Here is an 18,803-nt window from a genome sequence, read left to right on the forward strand (position 1 = left end):
CATGTGCAGTACCTGTTGTCCTTGCACCCAAGAAAGAAGGCACTTGGAGGCTTTGTACAGACTCAAGGGCCATCAACAAGATAACTATAAGGTATAGGTTCCCAATCCCTAGGATAGAGGATTTACTTGATTGCTTGGGGAGTGCTAAGTATTTCACCAAAATGGATCTAAAAAGTGGATACAATTAAATTAGAATAAGGCCAGGGGATGAATGGAAAACAACTTTTAAAACCAATGAGGGGTTGTATGAGTGGAAATTTATGCCATTTGGGTTGTCCAATGCCCCTAGTACCTTAATGAGGTTGATGAATGAAGTCTTGGTGGAATTCATAGGAAAATTTGTCATAGTATACCTAGATGATATCTTGATCTTCAGTCACACAAGGGAAGAACACCTCAAACATATAGATATGGTTCTCAAGAGGCTACATGAAGAGCAACTAACGATCAATTTGGATAAGTGGTTGTTCATGCAAGAGGAGATCATCTAATTGGGTTTTGTAATCTCACAAGGTGAGTTGAAAATGGACCAAGAGAAGGTGAGTGCTATACTATCTTGGCCAACACCTAAGACTATGAATGATGTTTGGAGCTTCCATGGTTTAGAAAAAATTTATAGGAAGTTCATAAGAGGATTTAGTCATGTTTGTGCACCCATGCTTGACACCATAAAGGGAGGACAAAAGTGCAGGTTCAGTTGGACCAAAGAGGCAGATGATTCATTTGAAACATTGAAGAACAAGGTTACAGAACAACCAATCCTAGCCTTACCAGACTTCAACATGATATTTGAGGTGGGATGTGATTCAAGCCACATGGCTATTGGGGCAGTTCTCAGTCAGGAAGGCCTATTGCTTTTTTCAGTGAAAAGCTAAATGATGCCAAGAAAAGATACTCATCTTATGACTTAAAGATGTATGCTTTGGTTCAGTCTTTGAAGAAGTGGAGGCACTATTTATTGTCTAAGGAGTTCATAGTTTTTACTGATAAATAGGCACTCAGTTTTATAAATAGCCAAGAGAAGCTAAACCACCGGCACATGAAGTGGGTAGAGACCCTACAAGCCTTCACCTTCACCCTCAAACACAAGAAGGGAGTCAAGAACAAAGTTGCAGATGCCTTGAGCAGGAGGGTCTTAACTGTCAACCAAATCAAGATGGAGAGTGTTGGTATTGATTCCTTGAAGAGTATGTATGATGCTAATGAAGACTTTGGAGATATATACAAGGTATGTGAAACCTTTGGTGAGAGCTATCATATTGAGTTTTCTGAATTTTTTATACAAGATGGATTGTTGTTCAAAGGAGTGCAATTGTGTATTCCTAAGTGTTCCATGAGCTTGAATATCATTAGGGGGAAGCATTGTGGAGCCATGGTAGGTCATTTTGGCCTTGACAAGACCCTAGATCTTGTGAAGAGACATTATTACTTGCCTAAATTGCAGGAAGATGTAAGAAAGTTTGTGGAGACATGTGTAATATGTCAGAAAGCCAAAGGGAAGTCCACAAATGCAGGTTTGTATCAGCCCTTACCCATTCCTTCTAGGCCATGGGAGAGAATAAGTATGGACTTTGTGTTGGGTCTACCTAGGACAAGGAGAGGATTTGACAGTGTCTTTGTAGTGGTGGACAGGTTTAGTAAAATGGCTCATTTCTTGCCATGTAAGACTTCTTGTGATGCATCATATGTTGCAGACCTATTCTTCAAAGAGATAGTTTGGATACATGGATTGCCCCTAAACATTATTTCAGATAGAGATGTGAAGTTCATAAGTCACTTTTGGAGGACCCTTTGGAAGAAGTTGGGAACTAACCTAGCTTTCTCATCAGCCTACCATCCTCAAACGGATGGGCAAACTGAAGTTGTCAATAGGTCATTGGGAAACCTATTAAGGTGTTTGACAAGGCAACATGGAGAAAAATGGGACAGTATACTGTCATAGGCAAAGTTCTCTTACAATGATACCATCAATAGGAGCACAGGGAAGTCTCCTTTCCAGATTGTCTATGGCATCCACCCAAGAGGAGTATTGGAGTTAAGGGATTTACCCAAGAAAGAGCCCATTAGTGTAGATGGTGAAGCTTTTGCATCAGCCATCAAAGAGGTGCATGACCATGTCAAGTCTCATCTCCAATAGTCTGTAGTGAAGTATAAGGCTCATGTTGGAAAAAAAAAAAGAGATGTACAGTTTAGTGTTGGGGATTTGGTATGGGTACATTTGAAGAAGGAGAGACTCCCAAAAGGCAAATACACCAAGCTCATGCAAAGGAAAATTGGACCATGTTAGATATTGAAGAAATGTGGACAAAATGCATATGAAATCCAACTTCCTCCTGATCTTGGATTATCACCCATTTTTAATGTGTGTGATCTTACACTTTTCAAAGGTAGTGATAATAAAGGGGAGGAACCAATGCAGCTTGCAACAGACAATGACATTCCAAGGCGTGAATCACCTAAGTTGAGCAAAGTGTTAGACACTAGAGTCATAAAGAAGACAAGGAACAAGAAGTACATTGAGTACTTGGTGGCTTGGTAGGACAAACCAGACTTTGAGGCAGTTTGGATGACAGATGAACAGATTTCCAACCATGGTGTAGATCCACAAACTCTGATCTCAAGTGGGCTTGAGATCTCTTCTCCCAGGGAGTATGGTGCAGGGGCACCTCATCAAAACTAAAATCATGACCCTAAGGATGAATACTAGGATCATTAGAGTGTCTTAGTGTGTGTTGTGTTTCATGTATGCAATAAACCCCACCATGTAAGCCCATGTCACCAATTAGGCAATTTGCTAAGCCAATTGGGACAATGTGGTCAATAGGGGTAGTAGATGGTTTAGTTTTGTGTTAGATAGGTTTTTAAACATGTTTTAGGAGTGTTTTTTTGATCCATGTGTGTGGATTCCAACCTTACCAAGTTTGACAACATTTTGTGCAAAATTGCAAAATTGCAACTTTTGTAAAATGCAACTTTCGAGTGCAAAAGTGTAACTTTTTAAAATTCCGTTGGGGGAAGCCTTTCAACGACTCCAACCTACTCCAAATTAGGTGGGAAAACACTGGAGATTTTTATAATCCTTTTGGACATGGTTCCCAAGGTTTTTTCTATTGTAATTGGAGTTTGTGAAGCAATAAAACACTAAATACTATAGTTTTCCTAGAAATTCTGAGTTTGCAGGAGTTGCACATGCCTGTACGGATTGATTTGAATCACATTATCCATGGAGTAGATATAGGGATTAAATATATTTGTTTTGGTGGTGGTCTGAGGATCTAATTGTTCTGAAGTAGAGAGAACCCTCTATTCTTTTGACTGCAACCCGAAAATTGAAGGTTTGGAGAGGGTTTTGGACAAACATGGCCTTATCTTGCATTCTAGTCCATTAGAAGACTCTTACTTTGGAGGGATGCGACATAAGACTCTGTACTTTAGATTTTCCATGGTTTGTTGCAGGGGAACCTTGGTTGTGTGGAGAAAGGAGCAAAATTAGGTAGGCATCTCTATGTGACAAGATTTAGGACAGTCATCATAAATTGTCATAGCGGTGGATTCTAGGCATGCAACCCTGGAATTAAAGGTTACTCATCATCCCCCACATTACCATAGAGTTGGTTTTCCATTTTGGATTCATTGTTTGGTAGTTGCTTTGTAAAATAGGCCTAATTGCCCCTATTAGGTCTCTTGGCCTCTAAAGGGATCAAACCTTGTAATTGCAGACCTGGTCAAACCATTTTGGGGATCAGTGAAAATTCAAAAAGGGTATTTTAAATGGTAATTTTTTTGTATTGGTGTGTGGAACATTTTTTAGTTAAGATCCATTTTATCGCCAAATAGGACCACAAGCCTAGGGGGTAGGTTTCTAAAGGAGGTATAAGGAATTGGGGTCTAATCCCAAAACCAATGCTTGGACCAGTTTCTAATGGCCATAAATGAACCAAATCCTAATCCCTTGGGAGTAGGGTGTCATAGGATGGTGTAGGGTAGGTATTGAGGCATTTACTCACCTTGAGTAGGCCCAAGCCTAGTGAACTTGTGTGTAGTTTCATTCAAGGTGTGGAGTCCATCCTTGCAGGACCCTTGTGATCATTTGAGGGGTCAAAAGTCTAATCTTGTTTGGGCTTGTCCTTAGCTATGTGGGTAGGGCTCTGCATGATAATCTATAGGGCTATCACCTTCTTTAGCCAGATCTTCCACCTTTTCATGGTTCCCCCCAATTCTTTCATCATCCACCTTGTAGGTGAGTCATTTTATTGATTTTGTAATTTTTTTATGGTTGTTGTAAGATTTATTAAGTGTGTCTTGGTGTGTATTGGCAAATGATAAGTCCCTCATCCTATCCTTGCATCAAGTTGAAAGAGAACTTGATCATAGGATAGTTCATGATAATCATTTAGGTGTTGTTTCCACTCTTTTGGGTTCATCGTGGTTACTTTGTCTATAGATTGGAAAGTCATATACTAGTGCCACCTTATGCAATAGTTTGTTTTTTGTGTTGTCATTTTGTTTCACACAATACTTGTATACACAATATTATACAAGTGTGGTATGTTTATCATAGTTTTACAGAAAGTTGTTCTATCAAGTTTTTTCCTAGGTATGTCATCTTGGGGCATTACAATATAAATTTCAAATCCAGATGTTAAAATAAGAGGCCAAATTATTAAAAGAGGAAAAATATTAGTTATTTTTGTCACGAAGGATTGCGCCCGTGATGCTAAGTGCAAAACCAAGCAATCCTGTGAAACATGGAAACACCTTCGAGCTTGTGGGTTGCTCAAGTTGAAGTTGAATCTTTTGGTTATGGGCTAGCTTCCCTTGAATCCCTCCTAAAAGTAAAAACTAACTGATGTGGAAAAGAGAGAGAATAATCTGAAAATACTGAAAAACTGCAATTAAACTAGGAGGTGATACACCGAAATTGTAATGGTAATAACCTAAAACTCACAAAAAATATGATAGAACTTCACCCACACAAAGTAATTTTTACTCTCCAACCACATAAATATTTCCTAGGAAGGCCAAGGAGAATGTAAACTTGGAAGGAAAAACCAGTTTTCACAACAAAATTGACAAAATACCCCTTTTACACAACCTAAAACCTGTGATTATACGAACAATAGAAGATAGATGCACATAAAAGAGACCGAAATTCAAAGGTTTTAGATTAAAACACAGTAAATTTCTATCAAATCTGCAAATGAACATGCACAATTACCAAGGCAAATATATGAAACTCTAAAATATCAAAGGAAATCTGCTATAAAACTAAAATACTAAAGTGCTGAGATACAATGCTTTTTTACAAAAATGTGTATGAAAAAAAGAAAGAACCAGAGGGAAAAAAGAAGGAGACAGAGAATATATAGAACCCATCATGTACATCTCCTTCAAAAAACCCTAATAGAAAAAACTGCATGAGAAAAAGCTTTGGGCGAATTTGCCCAAAATAGCCTAAATAACTCATGTATAACCCTGCCCAAAAATAGCCTCCAAATGCTCAAAATAGACCTCTAACTGATGTTGCAAGAAAAAATCATCCCCTATTGTAAATAGAACTGCCAATCTCACCAAAAATAGCTCTGAATTGAAAAAAAAAATCCCCCTCAGCTGAAACTGCATGATAAATGCCAAATATAGAACTGAAACTAAAATACTACTCCCTGAAAACTGCATGATCATGTTGCCAAGAATAGCATCCCTGAGAAGTAAACCACCTCTAAAAAACTTCCATGCCTTCCATTGAAAAACCTGCATGTTATCTTTATATAATAGCTCTCTTTTCAAAAATAGTTTTACTCCAATAGTTAAATAAAACAATTCGTTTTATTCAATTGTTGAAATAAAACTATTAAATTCCTTTTTATATTTTATAATTTAATATAAATTTATTAAGATTTTTATAAGGAACAAATCTTTAATAAATTTATATTTATTATAAAATTTATAATTTATAATTAAAAGGAAAAATATGATACTTATTATAATTTAATATATATTAATTAAAGTTTTTATTTCTTATTCTTTAATTAGTATATATTAAATTATAATAAACAACAAAAATAAAAGAATACATGAGATAAAAGAACTTAAAGTTCTTTTGGCCTTTTTGCATGTGGGCTTATAATGAAAAATAGCTAGGCTATATGATTTCAATTCATACACCACGGCTTGCATAAAGTGATTTGTTTATTAAAAACAAATAAAAATAAAAGGACAAGCCCACGAAACAAATTAGGGCATGAGCACAAATAAGAAATTTAACCCTAAAATCATTTTGGTTTTCATATTTTGCAACTTCTGGAAGACTCCTCTGGCCGACATGCATGTTAGGGTTTGAAGTGGAGCTCGAAAATGGGATTTTTCTGCATGATTTTTTTTGTTCTCAACTGATAATAGCTCGGTATGTCTGATTTTCTCCATCTTTTATATTATATCACTATCTCTCTGATAAGAATGCAGGAGACTACCCTTCTAACTGTGTGTGACTATCCTCTTTTATGATGAAAATCTTCTTCATCTCTGTGATATGATGTATGTCTCATGTATTCTATTATGACCTACTGCAACATTAACTTTGCACTATGCTCACAGTCATTTATGAATATTACTCCTCTTTGTTTAATCATATTGACATATATTTATTTTGTATCCAAAACTATTGCCATTATCTCATGAAGCTCTCTGAAGTATGATTGCAACCTAATCTTTTGGTATTGATTTTAGAGACTTGTCTTTCTCATGATGGCTGCACCAACTGGTTAAAATCTTGATTATATGTTCTGTATCCCATTCTTCATGAATATATGCTCTTTTAATGCATGCATGGAACTTATCTTAAGGAGTATCTTTATACCTCACTTTGATTGTCCATGAGGCTTATGATATTGATAGCTAGCCGAACCTTGTGGTTTGTGCTTTCATTAACTATTCCTTTGATTTACTAATATGCTTTTGGGGATTAATAAAGGTTTCTAACAATCCGTGAACTGGGTTTTCCCGAGATTTTCTGGGTCATTATGTTTTGAGGTTTTTTAATTGCTGTGTAAAAATCATGAAAGTATAGTTCTGGGTTTTCACGATATCACCAAATTAATATGATTGTATCTTTGCTTGTTGTTCATTGTGCACTAGGATCTGCTCTTTTGACAAACATGTGGATTATGAAAAACATATAGATTAATGACTTCATGATGCTAATTGTCATTACTTAGGACTCTATCTTTTAAATTGTTATCCGTGATTATGCCTATATTGTCCTTTACTAATTTTAACATTGTCATTCTAAGACTGATTGTTGTCTATGATATTATGATTGTTCATTGTACATGTTTGAGGCACTGCTTTACTCTTCAATGTTTGATTTCCTTCAAAATACATTCAAAATATTTGAAGATGCTATTCTTATTGTATGGATTACTTTTTGTTCTATCAGAAGATTATTCGCTAAGTATGGATAGAAATCATAACCTTATGCTTCTCTAATCTACAAGGCTGTAAATGATTGAGCATATTTTTTTTATTTTTTTTTTAATAGTGAACTTTTATTGTCACTTCTTGGTCTTACTTTGATCTGAGTATAATTTGTGACAATTTTGGGTGCATGAAGGACTGCTCTTTATTCACCACTTTGAGAAACTGACATTTGAATATTTACACTTCTGTGATAGCTTATCACAGGGCTAACGTTCTTTATTTCCATGTATTTGGTGATGCTGATAATCTCCTCACTGTCTTTTACTAATATTTGGATGGCAGCAAGCACTATTTAGACTGTCCTTGTTTGACTATTATTGCTTCTTTCAGTGCTTGGTGTAAAATTGTGACTCGCTGAACTGTATGTAAACCTACCTTTACCAGCCTTGAGGCTACTTTCATGGGTGGACACTTATGGCTCTTGACTATGCTGACTCTTGCCACTGTAAAAATGTAACTGTAACAATGGTATTTATGACTTTATATGTTGTTGATGAAGTTTTAGTCCTTCAGATCTGTCATTTATGGTGCCATCATTATGCCTTTGACTGTTATAGTGGGTGCCCTTGTGACAGCGATAAGTGCTTGGCATTTATACATTGTTGTGAGCTTTGACTGGTCTCTATTGCCCTTGGACTAAGATATAGTAGCTACTACATGATTGCCCTCGGGTTCTAGGAGTTGCCAAATGGTGATTGAGTCCTTGTCTTTAGGTTTACACTTTATTTTTGGCTCACTATCACAAAATGACATGACTGTATATGCTTCTTATTTGTTCATTGCTTTGTGAGTAGGAATTCTCTTGAATTTCTTCTCTTTGCTTATCACGGCCATATGCTCTATATATTTCTCTATGAGACTGTATACCTTGACACTAAAACCCTTTCTCATGTTCTAAGCCTTAAAAACTCTGCTCACTGTCATTGTTCTAGGGAATAAGGCACTGTTAGTATGGTTACATTTCACTGTTCTATCTCCTCATTCTATTTGATGATTTGAACCTATGGGTATTGACTATCTTGATGATTGATCTTCCTTTTTTGCTTACTAAACATGAACTTACTATTTCTTTAAGATCTGCCATACTATTTTTATTCTCATGATGGCTCTAGTTGCTTGACCATGTGGATATAGTTCTATTCACTGTTGTATGTGATGTCAATGGATGACAATTTTTACTGTCATTGAGTGATAACACATGGGACTTTGGATACAGTTGTGTTCCTATTTGGTAGTTGATTAGTGACATGTATGTTGAGCTCAACCCCTTCGGGAGCCCATTTTAACCCACATACATAATGAATATGAAATGAAAACCTGTATATGCACATGGAGCAAACAAGCTAGATAAAAACATGGTTCTTGTTGATATCTCATGGCATCTTTTCTACATTGATCTGCTTTGTTCTGATTCTGATATAGCAGTGTAGGCACAATAGGAGTAGCTTTGTGTATGTAGGAGTGAAAGGAATAACCCGAAGCTCTAACCAAATTATTTTTCTCTCTATTTCAAGTCATCTCATGGAGCGGACAGCGGGATGCTTGGATCTATGAAGCTGACTAGAAGACCTTTCTACAGAATTCATCAACTTATTCAGGCAATGATGGGTTCTTTCTTTCCCTTCTTCCTGCATTCTTTTGTTCCTTTTGTGTTTGCATTTCTATGATCAATGTGATATTTTCTCAGCTATTCCCACGACTTATGTGGGATCTTGTGAATAGTTTGCTCTTTATAAATAAAGATATATTACATGTAGATGTTTTCTTTCTTGATTCATATTGTAGTCACATAAATCTGTCCAGTTTAATTAAATGAATATTTGTTATTTATTTGATTAAAAATCCACTAGCCATTAGTTAAATTAATATTTAATTAATTCATCTTCAAACATTCTCCTATTAATTAAATAAATTATTTAATTTATTTTAATTAATTCATTATACCAAATTCACAATCAATTAAATGAATAAATTCTATTTATTCAATTAAATCCCCCTTTTCCTCTTTTAAATAAATTAAATAAAACATTTATTTAAATCATTTATACCCCCACTTGCATTTTCCTACAAATGCAACTTGCACACATTTATTGAAATAAATTAATTTTTTTTAAAATAAAATCCTATTTTCTCTCACCCACCATCTCCCACTTGCCCTTCCTAAATTATTCTAGAACCTATCTAATCCTAATCAATTAACCTAATCTATCCCCTAATTATTGTCACATTCCTAAGCAACTTGGAGTCACTTCTCAAAGACTTCAAAGTCTTTGAAAAACATTTAATGTTTTGTGTGTTCAACAATCTAACCTCTAAAGTCTTCCAAAACCACTAATGGCTCTTACATGACCATTAATGGCTCTTACATAACCATTTATGGCTCTTACATAACCATTTATGGTTAATTCAACTTGCACTCATGTGTCTCCTCAAGTATTTATTTCTTTGACCATGGTTATCCCTTTTGCCTTTGCACAAGAGTTTATCCATTGGATAAAATCTTTATTCTTTGAATAAAGAATTTATCCATTCAACCTAACCTTGACCTTAACTCCCAAGTTAACTCTCAGGTCATGTCAAGCATTTAATGCTTATTCCCTCTCCTCTCAACTTATCTCACATTGACACTTGTCATCCTGGGATTAGGTTGAAAGCCTTCACAAGGATTGAATATCATTCAATCCTGACCCTTGTTGAGATTACTCAATCTCAACCATCCATTGCTCCATTTTACCTATAAATAGAGCTCACATTCCCCATTTTCAAATCCTCAAGCATTCTCAAGCATTTAGCATTCAAGTCATAATCCTGAAAACTTGTATGCATCTAAGTTATAGATAATTTTAGAGAGCATTTAACATAAACCACTAATATCTGTTATTTTGGCCTAAAATAAGTCATTTTAGCATCATAGCATCTAATATTAGCTTTTATTCACATTTGCATAGTATTTTAGAGTAAACATTTCAATCTTGAACCTCCATAAGCATCCATAGTGCAAAAAGTTGCTGAGAGCTACACTAGTTTGGAACTTGGAGAGGAGAGGAACAAGGAAGGAGAAACTACCAGCATGGTAGAGAGCATATGGAGAAGTTTAGTTACTTTTTGTAGATTCCTTAAGCTTTCTTTTTGTTTAGTAGTATCTTTCTTGATATGCTTGCTTATGATAGTTTTTAATTGGTGATTTCTAAACACTGACATCTAACAATTGATTTCTTTTGTTTCTTGTGTTGTGTTTATCCTAACTAACATTGTCCATTTTCCAGAGCATCATTTGGTGAACCCAACGTGAATCCAAACACTCAAAAACAATTTTTTTAACACAACTAACTTGTTTGAATGTTGAGCTTGACACACAGGTCGCGCTTTAGCGGTTTTGATTGCGTTGTAGCGCTATTGCAAATTGACATTCTAGCGCTATTGTGTTTACAATAGCGCTATTGTCTCAAATTTAGCGCTATTTACCATTATTTAGCACTTTTGTGGCTTAAATAGCACATTTGTGTTTGTTTTGGTCCTTTTGTATTTGCTGTCAAAGTTTTACTTTTAGCGCTTTTGTCTTCATATTAGCGCTTTTGTCTTAAATAGCGCTTATGTTTTGCACACAGAGTAGTGCTATTGTAACAGAACGTTGTAAAAAGGACCATGTAACCAAAAATATAATTTTTCTTAGGCTTGTGGAAGCCCTCCATGGGTTCGGATTTTCCTAACCATTTGTTTCTTGTTCAGGTTTTTAACTAACACCTTTTTGTTGTTAAAGTTAAAATTTCCATTTGGTGCTCTAAAAATTGAACAACACAAACTTCATTTCTTGTAAGTTAGGATCAATCTTATTTTGGTGCTGTGAAAATTGAACAACACAAACTTTATTTCTTGCAAGTTATGATCAATCTTATTTTGGTGCTCTAAAAATTGAACAACACAAACTTCATTTCTTGCAAGTTAGGATCAATCTTGTTTTGGTGTTCTAAAAATTGAACAAAGCAAAATTTATTTCTTGCATCAAAGCTAAAAATTCACAATCCACACTTCCATTTTAGTGCAAATAAAAGGAACAATCAATTTGTCTTATTTTGCAAACGATTTACTTCATGCATACGTGTTTCAAATTAAGTTGACCAAGATTTCAAATTCTAGTTTACTCAAATATTTTGCATTTGAAGTTAAAAAGAACACCATGATGGTTGGAGCAACATCTCCAAATAGTTAAATCACATTGTGATGATGGGTTAAAAAGAACAAGTGAATTTCGTGTTTGGCACACTTGTGCAAAAGAGTTTGTCGAGTGGTCCTACTTCTAACACACACTATCCTCTCCCTTGACTTTCGTGGTCCTAGGTGCAAGAGAAAAGTGTTAGTAACTCTCAAGTTTTATCTTTTTAAGAGATGCCTGCCAAGAGACACACCACTCTTGGGAATGACCTCGCGCGGTAAATCCTTCGAGCCACTATAGAAATCAGGTGAGAGCAAAAGTTGTAGCCTTGGGTATAGATGTTCCTACAGTGTAACTTGTGGAAAGGACAAATGGGCCCCACCACAAGTTACAAGGCTCTTAAGTGAGTCACTGTAGAATGAACTTATGTCCAAAGACATCGAACATTACAAAATACCTTTAAGTAGTAGCCCACCTGTTCTATTGATTGAGGATATTTGTGATATAATTCAGTGCAAGAGCATAGATGGTTTTGCTCCCAAGATACTCACCATACATATTTCCTTGAGTAGAAACATAGCTTTTTGAAAAGTCACTTGTGGCTTGATGAAAGTGATGACTCCCCCATCATAGGGATCATCTATTTGTTATGCTCGTGCAAGACTTAGTATATCACATCCTTACCTGCCACGGCGGGATTCATAAGGTATGTAGTACCAAAGTCGAAGAAATATCAAGATGTGGGCTGAATTTATCGCAACTGGCCATTTGACCTTAGGGATAAAGAGTGTTTGAAGTGTTTTCATTTTTGAGTCAAGACCAGTGCAAATTGAGCCGACTTCAGGCTTTGGAAAACACCTAAAAATAAACTTAAAGGAAAGGGTCATAAAAAGTCCAAGGATTGGGTTGATCTAGACCCATACTTATTTGTGCCTTTTGAGGCAACATTCTTGTGTTTGTGTGCTTGCTTTGTTTTCTTGTCAAAGAAAAATCAAAAATCAATTTCAAGAACAAGTATTCATCCAACATAAAACATCAGCAAAAGATCAAAAACAAAGAGCGAGAGTGTCAAACTATATGACCATTCTTCACATCTTGAGAAAGAAGAATCTTCATCAACACATCAACTTGAAGAAAAGACCATTGAGCTCAAAGGCTCTTGTCAAAAGGAAGAAATTCTTCTATCTTAATAGACAAATCTTTGTCTCTCATAGAGCCTTCTTACGTCACATGCATCTTTATCTTCAAGGGAAATCAAACGAATTTGATCCAGAGTCATTAAACCGCAGAGCTTTTACATAATATCGAGCTTTGAGTTATCACAAAAACAAAGGAGGCAAGATCAATCCTGACTTCTTTCCAGACATTTTCATCACATATAACGTAGCTCAGGAAGAACCACCAACTCCCGAAAGAGAAGAGGAAGAATTTGTCTCATATGTGACACAAAGATTTTATTGAATTTAAACATTTCATCCATTATCATATCCATATCTCATCAAATCCATTCCAACTCTCAAAACATTAAAGAGGTTTTTGTCCTAAGTTCTATTTCCGATATTGCTTGAATCAAACACAAACACATCACTTTTTGGAGTGTCTCTACATCTAGGATAAACTCATCCTAAGAGACATTTCTACGTAGGTTAAAACTAGTCTATGAGTGAATCCTCTCATTACTAGGTAGTTGAGTCTGTAACACATCTCAGATTTCTCTAAACCTTATCACATCAAACCTTATCAGAAACAACAAGCAATTCAAGAAGAAAACTTTGGTCACATCTACCTCTAAAGTGCTCGAGATCCATATACAACACACCACACCAACCATAAATCTCTCATCCCATCAACAACTCATCATCATTTTCACCCAACTTCAACAAAAACTTATAAACAAAATGGCTCATACCAGATCACGATCTAGACAATAAGAAATTGAAGAGGAAGAGGAGGAAAATATCAATAAATTCCAAGAAGCCCTTAGAGGAAACGTAAATGATGACAATCCAGGCACTCCTACTCCCGCGGCAATAGAAAGGGCACAACACAACCCTCTCTTCAATGGGATTTTTGATGAAATACTCAAGAGTAATGATGATGCTCACTTTTTAAAACTTGCTCAAGAAGGAGCCAAACTCCCATTTGACTTTGATCTTGTGCAACTAAGACAAGCTTCAGAATGCCAAAGTCGTAATGAGGATGAAAGAGGTCGAGAACACATTAGATACAACTTTCATCAAGGTAATCCCCCACCTCCTCCTCCTCCAAATGAATAGAAATGTTGCGGCAACAAGTCAAAAATATCACCCATGAACTTCATAGTGGTGTAAAAACCAATCAATTTTCACTTAATGACATTTGTCCCTATCCCTTTGATAGGAATCTTCATATGCCACCTTTTCCACGAGGGTTCGAAACACCCAAGTTTGAAAAATATAGAGGAAAAGGAGATCATCACGATCATGTCAGAGAATTCCATTCAGCTTGCCTCGAAGTGGCATACAAGGATACATACCTAATGCGACTTTTTCCCCAAAGCTTGGGAGGAACAACCATATCATGGTTTTCCCAATTACGAGGTGGCATTAGGACATTTGAAGAACTCATCCAGAAATTCTTGGCACATTACTCACACAACATTGAACATGATATCACCATGGTTGATCTATGTAACACTAAACAAAAACCAAGTGAACTATTCTCAGTCTTTCTACAACGATGGCTTCAAATGTCTAGTAAACGTTCTCTTCAGTTACCTGAACAAGAACTAGTGGAAATATTTATTTCCAACTTAAATGAAGAAATGGAATTTCACCTGGACGTAAAAGACATAGACTCTTTTAATGACATGATCACCAAAGGCTTAAAATGTGAACATGCTCTCATCAAAAAAGGGATTATCAAGATATATAATGAGCCAAAGGACGACCCTCGCCCACGCTTCAATAGTGACAAACCAAGCTTCTGGAACAAAAACAAAATATAGTCAACGACGGGGTTGTGGATGCAAGAACTATCAAAAGTGCACAACCTGTAGTTCGATTTGCAGGACAGAATCCCCCACCTCAAACTAACATAGTTTCTCCTCCAAATCAAGGCCGCATCACATCTCAAGATGAACCCAGACAATGTCAACAAAAACCAAAGCGAACATACACTCCCATAGGGGAACCCATCGAAACAGTGTTACGACAGCTGGTTTCTCAAAATCTGGTTACATTACCCAAAACATCAAATTATGAACCTCAAGTCAAACCTTCATGGTGGAGGGATACTGAACATTGTGATTTCCATCAAGGGAAAGGACATAAGACAAGCAATTGTCACAGATTGAAAGATCTTATTCAGGATCTTATTAACTGAGGTGAAATCAAAATCGAAAGACGTGACCCAAAAACAACAAACAATGATCATCTCATGTTTAAAAATCCACTTCCATCACAAGATCAAAGGGGTCCTTCCACTTCAGGGAGAAACACAGATACCACCAATTATACACAAGCTGCATATAATTATACTGTGAATCACCTATACGATGTCAGTGAATAGATTGCAACTATAACCATCAAAAATCCCAGCTCCACTTGCAATGTTGTTACACGTCGCAGCAAGATTGCCATAAAAGCAGCTCCACAAGGCACCCCATCTATCCCAAAATAGTATAACCTTGTGGAACAGTTAGACAAAATGCCCGCACTGATATCTATCTTAGAGTTATTGCGCCTATCTCCATCCCATAAAACAATCTTGGATCAAGATCTCCAAGAGGCGTCAGTCCATGCAAACCTAAATACAGATCAATTCCAAGCCATGGTCGGAAATCTAAGATCATCACCTTGTCTCACTTTCTCGGAAAGTGACAACTCCTCCTTCCAGCAACCTCATAATGCTTCACTCCATATTGAAGGGTTTATCAACCAGCATAGGATCAAGCGAGTATTGATTGACAATGGAGCAGGCCTGAATATCTGTACTCTACAATTAGTCACAACTTTGGGATATGCAATAGAATCAGTGGATCCCCGCAAGAAGATAACAATCAAAGCCTATGATGATGTAGATCGATCATCCAAAGGAGCTATGGTGCTACCAATCTGAGTGAGCCCTGTGGTGAAACACATTATCTATCAAGTTCTGGACCTACCTTTGCCATACAATATATTGTTAGGAAGACCTTGGATACACGCCATGCAAGCCGTTCCATCCACCTACCATCAGTGTATCAAGTCCCCGCATAATGGTGTAGAGATCACAATCCTGGGCGATGCAAACCCCTTTGCATATTGTCATAATATAAGTCATCAACCAGAGATTACCATTCCTAACAATAGAGAAGCCATCTCCTCCACATCATATGAAAGTCTAGCCTCTCTTTCCAGTTCAAACACCACTATACCCAAGCAAGAAAAGCTTAAGATGAAAATAGCAGAGGAAGGTCCTGGGGAATACAATTTGAGCCAACTCTTTTGTGTGGGACAAATGCCTACTTCTCCTAGGACACATGGTAAACCTCAACAATTACTTCAACAACCACTAATCAAGCCACCATGTACTTTGACGCCTTTCATCCTTGGAAAGAGTCAAGAAGAAGAAACCAGAGATGAGGACTTAACAGAATGGATCTATAAAGATCCCATCACCACCAATACTCCACAAGCTAAGCTTCCCACAGATCAGTATGGCAAAGGCCTTCTCATTATGCAAAGAATGGGTTATGATGGTCAGAGTGCTTTGGGACCTTGCAAACAAGGAAGACATGAACCGCTGTAGCTGGAATTAAAGCCCAAGGATAATACAAGACTAGGCTTTCAAAAGGAGATCCTTCCTAAGCTCCGATTCAAAGGAAAACCCAGCAAACCACTATATCAGCCTATTACAAAGAGGTCACCTTTGATTATAAAAGTAGCATCAAACACCATGGCAACTACCCCATCAAGGCTAAGAATCCCAGCACAACCATCTACAATACCCATCATCCCACCAATCAAACCAACGATCCCATCAGCAGCAGCAATAACATCAATATCACCATTCACAGCAGCAACTGTATTAGAACCCACAATAGTATCTACGACACCAGCACTTCCAACAAAAGTAGCAGAGTCAACACTACCGATACTCCCTATATCGGATTCATTGATCCCCATAATCCTTCCTACAACACCAATCATTTCATCTACAAAACCGGTCACACCTGCAATGTTTAACTCAAAAGACATCCCAGTATGGTATAGTAATCAAATACTGGAAAGTGACTCAGAGACCGACTCACATGAATGGGAATTTGATTCCATCCAGCTTAATACTTTGGATGAGGAAGATACATCACTACCTCCACCCCGCAAAGACATCCCTGTTTACGGAGAAGCACAGATAAAGACCTCTTGGGTTCCTGAGCTGGAAACATCTTCCACAAATCCTATGTCACATCCTATGTCTGATTCTAACAAGGAGAGTACCATCCATGACCTTCACCACAATGTCTTAACCCTCACTGACACATCTAACGAACTTAACCTAATCGATGAGGTAATGCCCATTATCCATCCTGAACTCATCAAATGGAACCAACCTAATCCCCCATGTCTTGACCTTTTCCAAAACGATGAGGCGATCATTGACTTTTTGGAACTACAGGATAACATACCAAGCGGGGATCATAAAGCCAGATTTGCCATTGAACTTGATAGCACAACATACTTCGGGGCGGATGCCAAACCTTTCAGCTACAAAAATATAACAATAAAACATTGATCTTCCAGTGAAAACCACACTGTGGCACTGTTTGATCCCACAAAAGTAAAAAGAAAGAGCATATCCAATGGTGAAAACCTCTCTGAGGCACCAGAGTATGAAAGGTTTGACATTTTCCCTGCTAGTACACAACAAGAACGATCAACAATTATCATCAAAGAAACAAAAGAATACAATGTGGGGACTCCTGAAACACCTCACCACATACATCTGGCATCTCTTCTAACTCCATAGGAACAACCTAAATTTGTAGAGTTCTTCCAGAAGTGTCAGATCAACTTTGCATGGTCATATGCAGACATGACTGGGCTTGATTCGGATTTAGTCATGCATCACCTTACCGTAGCAGAAGGAGCCAAACCTGTCAAGCAGAAACTTCGCAAGATGCATCCTCAGATTGCGGTATTAGTCAAAGCAGAACTCAAGAAACTCCTAGATGTTAGTTTTTGTTAGACCAATTGATTATGCAAATTGGATATCCAATATTGTGCCTGTCGGCAAACCAAATGGAGGCATCCGTATTTGTACTGACTTCAGAGATCTAAATAAGGCATGTCCTAAGGATGACTTCCCCCTACCAAACATTGACATCATAGTGGACCTAACAGTAGGACATGCCATGCTTTCACTCATGGATGGCTTTTCAGGATACAATCAGATAAAGATCGCACCAGAAGATCAACATAAGACAACCTTCACATGTCCATGAGGCACATACTGCTAGAATGTAATGCCTTTCGGTCTCAAGAATGCAGGAGCGACCTATCAAAGAGCAATGACTACCATCTTCCATGACATGATGCATACCATCATGGAAGATTATGTTGATGACTTACTGGCAAAATCACTCACACGAGAAGGTCATCTAGACATATTGGAGAAAATCTTTGACAGACTGGAACAATATCATGTTCGACTCAACCCAAAGAAGTGTGTCTTTGGAGTAACCTTAGGGAAGCTTCTAAGATACATCGTCTCAAGCAAAGGTATTGAGGTCGATCCAGCAAAGGTCAAAGCAATCATGGACATGCCACCTCCAAAGAACATCAGTCAGCTAAGGACATTACAAGGGCGGCTTCAATCAATTTGAAGATTCATTGCACAACTGGCAGATAAGTGTCACCCCTTTACACACCTGTTACACAAAAATATTCGCTTTCAATGGGATACCAGATGCCAGCAAGCATTCCAGATGCTTAAAGACTATCTCATGAATACACCATTGATGATCCCACCAGATCCGAGCAGACCTCTGTTACTCTATATTTCAACAACTAATATAGCATTGGGAGTGCTACTGGCTCAACACAATGCAGAAGGGAAAGAGTGGGTTGTTTACTACATCTCTCGCACACTGGTTGGCTATGAACTCAATTATACACCTATTAAGCGAGCTTGCTTAGCAGTAATCTTGGCAGCC

This window comes from Cryptomeria japonica, chromosome 10 (genome assembly GCF_030272615.1).
Source record: "Cryptomeria japonica chromosome 10, Sugi_1.0, whole genome shotgun sequence".
Classification (NCBI taxonomy): domain Eukaryota; kingdom Viridiplantae; phylum Streptophyta; class Pinopsida; order Cupressales; family Cupressaceae; genus Cryptomeria; species Cryptomeria japonica.